The sequence below is a fragment of the Cervus elaphus genome, chromosome 18, assembly GCF_910594005.1.
Source record: "Cervus elaphus chromosome 18, mCerEla1.1, whole genome shotgun sequence".
Classification (NCBI taxonomy): Eukaryota; Metazoa; Chordata; class Mammalia; order Artiodactyla; family Cervidae; genus Cervus; species Cervus elaphus.
Genome location: NC_057832.1, coordinates 95,997,702 through 96,010,255, shown reverse-complemented (window position 1 = coordinate 96,010,255; position 12,554 = coordinate 95,997,702).

The following is a 12,554-nucleotide window of genomic DNA, read 5'->3' as shown; positions in this document are numbered from 1 at the left end:
AAATTCAGTGTCTTAAACAACTTCTTTTTAGTTCTCATGAGTGTATGGGTGAGCTGGGAGTTTGTTGAGTTTGTATGATCTCTCCCAGGCTCACTCATACAATTGTTCATCTAGCAATGAGAGCTGGCTGGTCTACCATGTCTTTGACAGTTTTAAGTCAGTTTCAGGGTGTCATAGAAAAGGGCAGGAATTGAAAAAAGGAGTGAAAGAGATTTTTAGATTCATACCATATCAGGGATTTGACTTAGGAAAGCTAGTCTGACTGACTTTCCTGTCACTTATATCTTCATCATTTCATCATTATTTAAATATTATTTTATTATAGGAGACCTCTAACACATATCTTATATGGAAGTCTAAACCATTAGCTACTGATTTCATTTTCTAAAACAAACAAACAAGAAGAAACAAAAGTTATTATTCTCAGAATCAGTGAGGCATGAAATTTTGTTCTTTTTCACAAACACATAAACACAGAAAACTTTTAAAATTTTGACCACTTTGTGTTACTAGTAATTTTATAGTGTAGTAGTATTTTCCTGTCAAATGATAACCAGTTTCTAGCTCACAGTCTCAGACTGATGAATTTTCTAAATTACTGAACATCCAGGAAGAGTATGGACCCTTCTTATTTGGGGAGATTGTTCCTCCGTTGACCCCAACTACAAGGTTGTAGAGGGAATTACCAATCATTGTACCTAAGAACTCAATTTTTGGAGACTTGAGCAAAATCAGGCTAATTAATTTATTCCTCTAAGACTTTTTAAGTCATAAAACTGAAGTACGATATGTAATGTGCCTTGCATAGCACAACTGAAACACACTAGACTGAGAGCTGGCACTGCCATGGAGAACTGGCTCATGAGCTGTAAAAGCCTGAATAATGAGAGACAATACTAAGGTGAAGATGCAGAGAATAAGCAACATCTGATGTATTTCAAACCCCCGTTCTCAGTCATTTCTGAGAAGAGCTAACGCTTTGTGACTTCTCAACTCCTGGTAGGTAACCCATAAATTCCACTCTCTGAGTAAATGTGTTCCAGTTGAATTTCTGCCATGTGCAGTCAAAATGAATCCTGGCTGAATATTCTGATGAATGCCCTATTTTTCCTACAGCAGATTTTTTCTTCTCACCCATCTACTGGATTCAGTAGCTGCATAGCCTGAGACTGGATTTATGCTCATCACAGAGAGAGAATCAGGCTTCAAAACCAGAAGAACTTGTCACCCTTTATATTCTAAATTTTAAAAGCTTATTTGAGATCATGGAAAGACTCAAAAATATTTTCAGACTCTACTGATGAGCCAATATTTTGGTAACAAGAATCACTGTAGTATATAAACCTGAGTTATAAATTTAAATAAAAATTAAATCATTTAAATCTATTCTTACTTGTCAAAATATGGTCTTTTTTACTAGGCCTTTTTTAAGAATTTCAACTATATGGTTAATCTATACATTCACTCACACAAGAGAAGATTCTACACATGCACATCACCAGATGACTGACACTGAAATCAGATTTATTATATTCTTTCCAGCCAAAGATGGAGAAGGTCTATACAGTCAGCAAATACAAAACCGGGAGCTGACCACGGCTCGGATCATGAACACCTTATTGCCAAATTCAGACTTAAATTGAAGAAAGTGGAGAAAACCACTAGACCATTCAGGTATGACCTAAATCAAATCCCTTATGACTATACAGTGGAAGTGAGAATTAGATTTAAGGGACTAGATCTGATAGACAGGGTGCCTGATGAACCATGGATGGAGGTTCGTGACATTGTACAGGAAACAGGAATCAAGACCATCCCCAAGATAAAGAAATGCAAAAAAGGAAATGGCTGTCTGAGGAGGCCTTACAAATAGCTGTGAAAAGAAGGGAAGTGGAAAGCAAAGGAGAAAAGGAAAGCTTTACCTATTTGAATTCAGAGTTGCAAAGAATAGCAAGGAGATATAAGAAAACCTTCCTCAGTGATCAACGCAAAGAAATAGAGGGAAACAATAGATGGGAAAGACTAGAGATCTCGTCAAGAAAATTAGAGATACCAAGGGACCATTTCATGCAAAGATGGGCTCAATAAAGGACAGAAATGGTAGGGACCTAACAGAGCAGAAGATATTAAGAAGAGGTGGCAAGAATACACAGAAGAACTGTACTAAAAAGATCTTCACTTCATGACCCAGATAATCACAATGGTGTGATCACTCACCTAGAACCATACATCCTGGAATGTGAAGTCAAGTGGGCCTTAGGAAGCATCACTAGGAACAAAGCTAGTGGAGGTGGTGGAATTCCAGTGGAGCTATTTCAAATCCTAAAAGATGACACTGTGAAAGTGCTGCACCCAATATGCCAGCAAATTTGGAAAACTCAGCAGTGGCCGCAGCACTGGAAAACATCAGTTTTCATTCCAATCCCAAAGAAAGGCAATGCCAAAGAATGCTCAAACTACCACATAAGTGCACTCATCGCACATGCTAGTAAAGTAATGCTCAAAATTCTCCAAGCCAGGCTTCAGCAATATATGAACAGTGAACGTCCAGATGTTCAAGCTTGTTTTAGAAAAGGCAAAGGAACCAGAGATCAAATTGCCAATATCCGCTGGATCATCGAAAAAGCAAGAGGGTTCCATAAAAAAACATCTATTTCTGCTTTATTGACTATGCCAAAGCTTTTGACTGTGTGGATCACAACAAACTGTGGAAAATTTTGACAGAGATGGGAATACCAGACCACCTGATCTGCCTCTTGAGAAACGTGTATGCGGGTCAGGAAGCAAAAGTTAGAACTGGGCACAGAACAACAGACTGATTCCAGATAGGAAAAGGAGTATGTCAAGGCTGTATATTGTCACCCTGCTTATTTAACTTATATGCAGAGTACATCATGAGAAATGCTGGGCTGGAGGAAGTATAAGCTGGAATCAAGATTGCTGGGAGAAATATCAATAACCTCATATATGCAGATGACACCACCCTCATGGTGGAAAGTGAAGAGGAACTAAAAAGCCTCTTGATGAAAGTGAAAGAGGAGAGTGAAAATGCCGGCTTAAAGCTCAACATTCAGAAAACTAAGATCATGGCATCTGGTGCCATAACTTCATGGCAAATAGATGGGGAAACAGTGGAAACAGTGGCTGACCTTATTTTTCTGGGCTCCAAAATCACTGCAGATGGTGATTGCAGCCTTGAAATTAAAAGATGCTTACTCCTTGGAAGGAAAGTTAAGACCAACCTAGACAGCATATTAAAAAGCAGAGACATTACTTTGCCAACAAATGTCCATCTACTCAAGTCTATGGTTTTTCCAGTGGTCATGTATGGATGTGAGAGTTGGACTGTGAAGAAAGCTGAGCACCGAAGAATTGATGCTTTTGAACCGTGATGTTGGAGAAGACTCTTGAGAGTCCCTTGGACAGCAAGGGGATCCAAACAACCCATCCTAAGGAGATCAGGCCTGGGTGTTCATTGGAAGGATTGATGTTGAAGCTGAAACTCCAATACTTTGGCTACCTGATTGAAGAACTGACTCATTGGAAAAGACTGTGATGCTGGGAAAGATTGAGGGCAGGAGGAGAAGGGTTCTACAGAGGATGAGATGGTTGGATGGCATCACTGACTCAATGGACATGGGCTTGGGTGGACTCAGGGAGTTGGTGATAGACAGGGAGGCCTGGCGTGCTGAGGTTCATGGGGTCGCAAAGAGTCGGACACAACTGAGTGACTAAACTGAACTGACTGAACTGAAACATTCACTCAGAATATATTTGCTAAAAGCCCAGTATGTCTCAGGTGAACAATAACACACTACTGTACAAACTTTACAATATGATGGAAAATAGTGTTCACTACTGTGTTTTAAAGTTGAATTTGTTCGCCACATTTAGTTTACATGGAAAATAAAATGTGTTATAAAACACTAATAGCTTTTACATGATTGTCAATTTTCCGTGTCAACTTCACTGGGTTAAGGGATGCCCAGATAGCTCGTAAAACATTGTTTTTAGGTATGTCTGTGAGGGTTTTCTGGAAGAATTTGGCATTTGAATTGGCAGACTGGTGAAGAAGAGTGTCCTCACCAATGCAAGTGAACATCCTCCATTCTTCAGAGGGACCCTATAGAACAAAAAAGTGGAGGAGGAGTGAATTTACTTTCTGTTTGAGCTGGATGTCCATTTCCTCCTGCTCTCAGACATTGGCAGACTTCTTAAGTACCATCATCACACGAACTAGTCCCTCATAATAAATACCTTTCCTTTTCTATCATCTATCTATCTAATCTACCACCAATTAGTTCTTTTTCCCTGAAGGGCCCTGATAGATGAATGAGATCAGAATCAGCAGGTTACTTATCATGGGGGTGTGAGAAAATTAACTTCATATGCCAAACAAAGCTTATCAATTTAAATGAAAAGTTTACCATAATTCTAAAAGTTATTCTTTCCTAAAAGAAACATGCAAAATCTCAAGGTCACAGGCCTATGGTCCCTGGAACTATTCAAATTTGTCAATAGTATGGAAAATGTCCTTCCCTCATTTTAGAAAAAAAAAAAAAATTCTTAAGAAACAAGATACAGAGTATAGATTTCACTTAATTTTCTTCATAACTTCCATGTAAATATTTACTATTATATTTCTTTGTAAATGAAAATAATGGTATATCCATTGCTTTGCATGATCAAAAGCATTTGTGTGAACAGTTTCTTAAATAACACCATTAAAGTTTTATCACCAAATATTAGCTTAACATTTTTGACCTCAGGTATCAACTTCAATTTTAATCAAAATTGGATGAAAAACATCTGGGGCTTAGAACATATATCTAAACCACAAAAGAATCAGAATTCAGAATAGAGGCCACCAGACAAATATCTAAAAGTATTACAAGGCAATTAGTATGACATCACCCTTATGGCGGAAAGTGAAGAGGAACTAAAAAGCCTCTTGATGAAAGTGAAAGAGGAGAGTGAAAAAGTTGGCTTAAAGCTCAACATTCAAAAAACTAAGATCATGGCAACTGGTCCCATCACTTCATGGCAAATAGATGTGGAAACAATGGAAGCAATGTCAGACTTTATTTTTGGGGGGCTCCCAAAATTGGGAGCCATGAAATTAGAAGATGCTTAATCCTTGGAAGGAAAGTTATGACCAACCTTGATAGCATATTAAAAAGCAGAGACATTACTTTGCCAACAAAGGTCCATCTAGTCAAGGCTATGGTTTTTCCAGTGGTCATGTTTGGATGTGAGAGTTGGACTGTGAAGAAAGCTGAACGCTGAAAAATTGATGCTTTTGAACTGTGGAGTTGGAGAAGACCGTTGAGAGTCCCTTGGACTTTAAGAAGATCCAACCTGTCCATCCTGAAGGAGATCAGTCCTGGGTGTTCACTGGAAGGACTAAAGCTGAAGCTGAAGCTCCAATACTTTGGCCACCTCATACGAAGAGTTGACTCACTGAAAAAGACCCTGATGCTGGGAAGGATTGGGGGCAGGAGAAGAAGGGGATGACAGAGGATGAGATGGCTGGATGGCATCACCGACTTGATGGGCATGAGTTTGAGTAAACTCTGCGAGTTGGTGAAGGACAGGGAGGCCTGGCATGTTGCGATTCATGGGGTCGCAAAGAGTTGGACACGACTGAGTGACTGAACTGAACTGAGAGTGTTTTTAAAAGACAGTGAAAGTATACAGACCAGAGAAATTTGGTACTTATGTATTGGTTGAATCAGAAAAGGCACCACAGAAAAAATGAAACTTCATCAGAATCTAGAATAAATGAGCTTTTTCAACAGAAAAAAAGTAGATTGAGGGCAGCAGCAATTTATTCTCAAAATTCATCATAATATCATATGATGTTGCTTATCTGTGAAATCTAAAAAAAAAAATATTAATAGAAATGAACTTGTATACAAAACAGAAACAGACCACACAGACATCTACAACAAACTAATGGATATCATTGGGGAAGGGGGAGGAGGGATAAATTAGGAGTTTTGGAGAGATAACCAACATACTTTTTTGAGGGAGACAGTTTAGCTAACTAAGGGCACTCTAAGCAGAAGAAACAAACTGAAAAAAATTCATAAATTTCACAATTAGTCTTTGGTTTAGATTTCAAGAAAATTTTTGTTTTTATTTTCCCTTAGAATATTAACTTTATATTAATTGTTTTTATTACTCCAAATTTCAAGTATACAATAATCTTTAGCTAAGATACATTAAAAATCACTTTGCTCTATTTCAAGCATTTTATCTGGCTTAATTTTAATATTTCAAAGCATTCTTCAATATTAGTTATTATTTTAGAAAAACTAACTAAAAGTACTTTTATTGTACTACAAAGTAATAGCAGTTGTAAGACTGCTATAAAGTAAGTAAGACTGGCTTTAATGAGAAATGGAGAAGGTTTTCAAACTCAGTTAAAAGGTGGAAGAAAGTTGGGTAAAATCCAGGCTGCTCTAGTTAAGTTTCTTTCCCAGGATAATGCATTGTGATGCCTCCTTTCTGTCATCCCAAATCCTTTTTCCATTGAGCAAAACATCTTGGCAATTATCTTCAGTCCCTTTTGCTTAAAATATCTTGTCAGTACCTTTCTACTTGATGGGAAACTTTTATATTTATATCAAACTTTAAGGTTTAACCTTATTATGGATATAAATCTCCCCCCCACCCCTCCACAAAAGGTACTTTGGAGTTCTAGCCCCCAGGTCCACAGTGACCTTATTAGGAGACAGGGTCTTGACAGAGACAGACACGTTAAAATGAAGTCTTTAGTGAAGTGAAGTGAAAGTTGCTCAGTCATGTCTGACTCCTTGCGACCCATGGACTACACAGTCCATGATATTCTCCAGGCCAGAATACTAGAGTGGGTAGCTGTTCCCTTCACCAGGGGATCTTTCCAACCCAGGGATCAAACCCAGGTTCCCACACCACAGGCAGATTCTTTACCAACTGAACCACAAAGAAAGCCCGAAGTCTTTAGGGAGGGCCCTAATCCAACATGGACCTTCCCAGGTGATGCTAGTGGTAACGAACCCACCCGTCAATGCAGAAGACACAAGAAAGGGGGATTTGATCACTGGGTTGGGAAGGTCCCCTGGAAAATAAAATGGCAACCCACTCCAGTATTCTTTCTTGAGAAATCCCACAGACAGAGGAGCCTGGTGGGTTACAGTCCCAAAAGTTGGACACCACTTAGTGACTAAACAACAAGAATAATCCAATATGACTGGTATCCTTATAGAAACGGGAAATTTGGACAAAGAGACACATCCATAGGGAGAACATGAGGCACAGATATAGGCAGAGACTGGGGTGATGCATCTATAAGCCAAAGAATGACAGCGATTTCCAGCAAACCATCAGAAGCCAGTAGAGAGGCATGGAACACAAACTCTTAGGCAATTAGAAGGAATCAGCTCTGTTGACACCTTGCTTTTCGACTTCTAGACTCTAAAACTGGGACAATACATTGCATCTAGCTTGTGGTACTTTCCTATGATAGTTCTGGTAACTAGTACAGGCATGCAGGAGACTCAAGTACTAAGATGTTTTAAATGTGTATTACAAGCAGTAAAGAATTCATACAAAAATAGCAGATAATAAAGATGAGGAAAATATCTTTGAGTTGAGAGTGAGCATGTTAGTTAGTAGAAGGGTAACTCCTACCTCTCCATCGTCATCTAGTCCTGCTCTCAATTTTATCCTCAGATTTCTAAGCTGCAGAAGAAGTGGCCTTATTTCACATCCTTCCAAGAGATGCAGATGTGGCTTTGATCCCTGGGTTGGGAAGATCCTGTGGAGTAGGAATCGCCTGGATTCTTGCCTGGAAAATTCCATGGATAGAGGAGCCCAGTGGGTTACCAACCATGGGGTCACAAAGAGTCAGACACAACTGAGCACACACACACACACACACACACACACACACACACAATGTATCATGGCCCCTGATTCCTTACACATTCTGTTCCTTCTAATTGTGTAACACTTTCACTAATTTTTATGGAGCAACTTAAATGTCACTGTCACCAGAGGACTTCTAGACCACCAAGGATAGGTTCAGTTCAGTTCAGTTCAGTCGCTCCATCGTGCCCGACTCTTTGCGACCCCATGAATCGCAGCACGACAGGCCTCCCTGTCCATCACAAACTCCCGTTTATTCAAACTCATATCCATCGAGTCAGTGATGCCATCCAGCCATCTTATCCTCTGTCGTCCCCTTCTCCTCCTGCCCCTAATCCCTCCCAGCATCAGGGTCTTTTCCAATGAGTCAACTCTTGTCATGAGGTGACCAAAGTATTGGAGTTTCAGGTTCAGCATCAGTCCTTCCAATGAACACCCAGGACTGATCTTTAGGATGGACTGGTTGGATCCCCTTGCAGTCCAAGGCTCTCAAAAGTCTTCTCCAATATCACAGTTCAAAAGCATCCATTTTTCGGCACTCAGCTTTCTTCACAGTCCAGCTTTCACATTCATACATGACCACTGGAAAAACCATAGCCTTGACTAGAGGGACCTTTGTTGGCAAAGTAATGTCTCTGCTTTCAATATGCTATCAAGGTTGGTCATAACTTTCCTTCCAAGGAGTAAGTGTATTTAATTTCATGGCTGCAATCACCATCTGCAGTGATTTTGGACCCAAAAAAATAAAGTGTGACACTGTTTCCACATCAATTTGCCATGAAGTGATGGGACTGGATGCCATGATCTTAGTTTTCTGATTGTTGAGCTTTAAGCCGACTTTTTCACTCTCCTCTTTCACCTTCATCAAGAGGTTCTTTAGTTCTTATTTGCTTTTTGCCATAAGGGTGGTGTCATCTGCATATCTGAGGTTATTGATATTTCTCCCAGCAATCTTGATTCCAGCTTGTGCTTCTTCCAGTGCAGCGTTTCTCATGGTGTGCTCTGCATATAAGTTAAATAAGCAGGGTGACAATATACAGCCTTGACATACTCCTTTTCCTATTTGGAACCAGTCTGTTGTTCCATGTCCAGTTCTAACTGTTGCTTCCTGACCTGCATACAGATTTCTCAAGAGGCAGGCCAGGTGGTCTGGTATTCCCATCTCTTTCAGAATTTTCCACAGTTTATTGTGATCCACACAGTCAAAGGCTTTGGCATAGTCAATAAAGCAGAAATAGATGTTTTTCTGGAACTCTCTTGCTTTTTCGATGATCCAGCGGCTGGCAATTTGATCTCTGGTTCCTCTGCCTTTTCTAAAACCAGCTTGAACATCTGGAAGTTCACTGTTCGCATAGGATAGGTTAGATTCTCCCAAAGCCTTATTTTTCTCTGTTTATTCTCTATTTATTCAAGATAATAATGTTTTTGGAATTTTCATAAATAAAAATTTCTGTCTAGACATCTGTTACAGCAAAGACCAAATGCATTGGTAATAATTTTATTTCTAGAATATGGATGATTTCTTGGCACACATTCATGCACTCAAAACATTTTTTGTTGACCATGTGGTTATCCTATCTCCTGACAACATATTACAATAAGTAAAAACAATGTTAGAAACAGGGCTTGCTCAAAATGGCAATTATTTGTACCTAGCTAAAATCATTCACATCTTTTGTTTCAATACTATTCAGTAAAAGAACATGACTAATAATATTTCTTGAGATAATTTGATCCAGAGCAGGCCCCATTTCCTTTCTATATTGCTCCATGAGCAAATATACCAGAGCCACTCTGCAGAGAATTCCAGTAGAAACTTAAGTTTCTAAGTAGAGTATTTTGCACGGTAATTCAAAGATAGTTCTGTACAGGTATACTGCTGTAGCTATAGCTGTAGTAATTTAGGTTGTACTTACTTTCAAGAAAAAAAGCACAGTTCTGTTGAAGGTTTTATTGCTAGTTTAATGTTATTCAAACTCGCACATTCTTGAAATTTGGGTAAAATTCTATTAAAAAGACATCTGACTAGCAATAGGCAGAATACTTTCTCAGTAGCTTATTATAAATATCTAACCTTATAATCTACTTCACATAATTTTTAAAACCAAATACAGTTGCATTTCAATACAATCTTGATTGTCTAGTATAAGCCAAACTATGTTTTCAGATACACAAACAAACTAGAAATTTCACTTGTATTCACTTAAGAAGCTCTTAAGCTATTGTTAAAATCTACATATATGCAAAGTCGCTTCAGTTGTATCTGACACTGTGCAACCCCATGGACTGTAGCTTGCTAGGCCCCTCTGTCGATGGGATTCTCTAGGTGAGAATACTGGAGTGGGTTGCATTTCCTTTTCCAAAATTTATATGTATATATAGAGAGATTATTTAGAAAATTGAAATCATTTAATTATGAAAATTGTATGCATGCTCACAAGAGTATAAAAATAGGTTGAATTTCTCTCTTTCCAAGGTTCAATTGCACTCAGAGTTTACTGTCAACAATACTTTATTTTCCTTCCATAATATGCCAGTTACTAGATAAATACACATATCTGCATTCATTATATTGAGAAATGGAATACATTATACACACAATTTTGTATTTTTCCACTTAAAATAAGTATCTTTTCATAAAATCTGTTCTATTAAAACTGTTTTCAGCTTCATTGTTTCAGTTTCATTGAAATCTACATTATATCCCATTATAGAAATATATCATAATTCACTTAGCCTATCTCTCCACTATGGTCTTTAGGTTATTTGTATATTTTTTGGCATAGAAAGCATTTGCTACCTACATCTATGGTGGTGGTGGTTTAGTAGCTAAGTTGTGTCCAAACTCTTGCAACACAGTGGACTGTAGCCTGCAAGGCTCCTCTGTCCATGGGATTCTCCAGGCAAGAATACTGGAGTGGCTTGCCATTTCCTTCTCCAGGGGATCTTCCCAACCCAGGAATTGAACTCAGGTCTCCTGCATTGCAGGCAGATTCAATATCAACTGAGCTACAGGGGAAGCCCATAAACATTTATACATAGATATAAAAGTAAATGTTTAGTATCAGTTGCTACCTGTATATTTTAAATTTTGTCAAATTTCTTTCAAAGTTTTTGTATCAATTTATACCCTGAAACAATATATAAGAATACTCATTTCTTCAGACCCTAGTAAGTCCTGTGAATTATCTGTTTTTGACTCATTTGTGATCTGATAATAACAATAAGAATACTAGCTAACCAATATATGGCATACATTATTCATCAGAAACTATATACTATGTGTGTTTATGTGTGTATATACATATGCACAAGCCTATATATGGATGTAGAGAGACTGACAGAGAATTGGCTTAAACGAAGTTGCTTTAGTGAACAAATACGCACTGTTAAATTATTCCAGGCATGTTTCAACATGCTGGAGTTTTGTTTGTGAACAAAACGGGTAAAATTCCCTGCCTTCATGAAGCTTATATTCTAATGCAACTTGCATGAAACTACCAATATATTTAAGTGTGGAATTACTATAATCAGATTTTCATTTCTGCTGCATGAATCTGGTCAAATGAAACACAAAGAAACAGACCAAGCATAAGACCACTGCAATTATTGTCCCCTTAAATATCAGTCAACAAGAGGTCATATCAGGTGTCCTACAGACAGCTTCATCCAAATATGTATTCATCCTTTCCTGTGATATGTCATGTTTGAATCAATTAAGTTAATTAAGTTCATTTTCATTTCCAGAAATGAAATGTCTCCTGATTTTGATTTCTTTGGATGGCATAAGGTACAAACAAGTCAGTGAGGTGTTTGCTATTGTTTTTGTTGCTGTTTTGTTTTTTAAGAATTTGAGAGAAAGTAGTGATTTGAATGTAGATGATATGAGGGGAATATATAAAGGATTAATATAAATAATTTAATATATGTCCCCAATCCAATATTTGTTCCTTGGGTGTCACTGACCAAGATCCTCTCCTACTGTATGTGAATTTTGAAGGAAAGAATCTGATTGAAATAACTTTAAGAGGACCTGTGGTGAATGGTGAGGGAAGGTGGAGCAGTTAAGGCATAACTAAGTGTACAACTGGAAGATCTTTGGGGTGTTATCTAGTGAGCAGGCTTTTTGCACAATGAATAGAATGAAGGAAAAAGAAAATAACAGAATATAGTCAAGGAGGAAGAAAGCAATTTTTGTTGCATTCCTATCATACACAGGTAATTGAAACCTGTGCTTATTTTAGAAAAGAACCCTTTCTTTAATCCTTGAAATATCCTTACACATTAGTCTCTGCATTAGAGGAAACAGGGAGCTTAAATTAGTGTAGAGCTCCCACAAATATACTGTCTTTGAATCACATCTGCCTAATTTCAAAGCTTTGAGCTCATGGAATTCTGGAATTCACAAATGATATTTTAGTAAGCTTAGACCTGCCTCCTGGGAAAACTGTATTTGGGTCAAGAGGCAACAGTTATAACTGGACATGGAACAAAAGACTGGTTCAAAACTGGGAAAGAAGTATATCAAGGCTGCATATTGTCAACCTACTTATTTAACTTATATGCAGAGCACATCACACAAAATATCAGCTGGATGAAGCACAAGCTGGAATCAAGATTACCAGGAGAAATATCAATAACCT